The sequence below is a fragment of the Littorina saxatilis genome, unplaced genomic scaffold, assembly GCF_037325665.1.
Source record: "Littorina saxatilis isolate snail1 unplaced genomic scaffold, US_GU_Lsax_2.0 scaffold_3200, whole genome shotgun sequence".
Lineage (NCBI taxonomy): Eukaryota > Metazoa > Mollusca > Gastropoda > Littorinimorpha > Littorinidae > Littorina > Littorina saxatilis.
This window is the reverse complement of record NW_027128597.1, coordinates 7,501-9,495: the sequence shown is the minus strand read 5'-3', so window position 1 is coordinate 9,495 and position 1,995 is coordinate 7,501. Positions and strand designations below refer to the sequence as shown.

The following is a 1,995-nucleotide window of genomic DNA, read 5'->3' as shown; positions in this document are numbered from 1 at the left end:
ATGGGGTCACTCTCCTGAAAACTGGTCAGATGTGTGACTTGAGTGCCCAAAAATAAAGTTAGTCAAAATTGAAATATTTTGGTGTGTTTGGTTTGTTTAACATCTCAACTTTCCAACACAAGGTTTTGAAAAGCAAGATAAACTTTTGGAAATGTTGTAATTTAAGATAATGTGTTGAAGGTTGCCTCGTCTCGCGTGAAACACAGGACACCATTAGAGGCACATTTTTACTCTTATCATAAAAAATACAAGTGATTATCATGCAATTTCCAATGAGATACAATAGAAATTGCTTCATAGAAGTACCAGAAGTTTCAAAATATACCATACACTTACATAATGGGGGGATTACTATGAGGACGCCAGATCAACAATTTCCTCATTCACAGAAAACCTTTCCAGCAAGTGATCAGAAATTGCTATCTGCAAAATTGTATGATTTAAAGAATCTCCATGAATACTTAAACAGGACTATGGACATACTTTGAAAAATCTTGGTAATACATGCAGATATTCATCAAATGACACAGAACGTCTCGCGTGTAACCATGGACACCGCAAACAAACACAGACACCAATATCAGTTAACCATGGGTTTATTTCAGTCAAAACGAAACAACTTTTTATTGAAATGTGTGTCTGCCACGTCTGTCAAGAGTTGGGACAGGCAGCACCTCAACTACTTCCTCAAACTTCACAAAAAATATCTCCTCCACAGCAGGCCACACAAACGATGATCCTTGTTTCCTAAGTAAACGGACAACCACCCCATTCCCATCCAGTGTGTCAATCTGTGGACAGACAAATGAACCTTTCTTAAAATAGAAAAATTAAAAATAGTAACTGAAAAGGTTTACATCATGAATTAAAAATACAAGGAGCAAGTGACACCAATAAACTTGGAAATGTCTACCTCAGAAAAGCAGACAACTGAAGCTCTCCATTCATACCAACTAGGGGTAATTTGGTACTTGAAATACATGTATAAATGTAATTGATTCCATATGTAACCTGCACTTACCATGCCATGGAAAGACTTTGCTAGGAATGTCTGCACAAATCGGTATGGATACAGAAAATTTAAAAAATGACTGCATGCAAGCAAAGTCATTCCAGTATAATAAGATTAAGATTAATGAAAAACATGTTAAAACAATTATTTACAGTAGAAACGTACCGGTCTCTCTGATCTGCTCCTGGATCAGCATTGACTGGACTGGCAGAAAGGATAGGAGCATTAGCAGCATCCTGGCATCTGAAAAAAAAGTATGCAACAGTTGGAGTCAGATATTTTAATTGCTACCACAGCTTTACATCGCACATTGAGGTACATAACAGTGCATGTTACAACCGTCAAGATCCCAAGATACACACATTGGAAATCAGAGTGGTTCTGTCCTGAACACATCCTCGTAACACAAAGAAACAACAAGTCGCGTAAGGCGAAATTACTACATTTAGTCAAGCTGTGGAACTCACAGAATGAAACTGAACGCACTGCATTTTTTAACAATGACCGCAGTGAAACTGACGAGCCTGTTTAGGGCGGTAGTGGTTTCGCTGTGCTGCATAGCACACTTTTCTGTGCCTCTCTTCGTTTGAACTTTCTGAGCGTGTTTTTAATCCAAACATATCATATCTATATGTTTTTGGAATCAGGAACCGACAAGGAATAAGATGGAATTGTTTTTAAATCGATTTCCGAAATTTAATTTTAATCATAATGTTTATATTTTTAATTTTCAGAGCTTGTTTTTAATCCGAATATAACATATTTATATGTTTTTGGATCAGAAAATGATGAAGAATAAAATGAACGTAGTTTTGGATCGTTTTATAAAAAATAAAATTTTAATTACAATTCAGATTTTTAATGACCAAAGTCATTAATCAATTTTTAAGCCTCCAAGCTGAAATGCAACACAAAGTCCGGCCTTCGTCGAAGATTGCTTTGCCAAAATTTCAATCAATTTGATTGAAAAATGAGGGTGTGAC

General features: G+C 36.0%; 1 long non-coding RNA gene across 1 annotated transcript in view; it reads right to left on the bottom strand.

Annotated features, from left to right (window-relative positions):
- Positions 1–580: 580 nt before the first annotated feature.
- Positions 581–1,995, bottom strand: part of LOC138956958 (uncharacterized) — a 2,963-nt gene continuing 1,548 nt past the window's right edge. The window contains exons 2-3 of the long non-coding RNA XR_011452884.1: positions 1,178–1,255; positions 581–791 (exon numbers count right to left, since the gene is read on the bottom strand). This is a non-coding gene — a long non-coding RNA (uncharacterized lncRNA). The remainder of the gene's footprint in view (positions 792–1,177; positions 1,256–1,995) is intronic.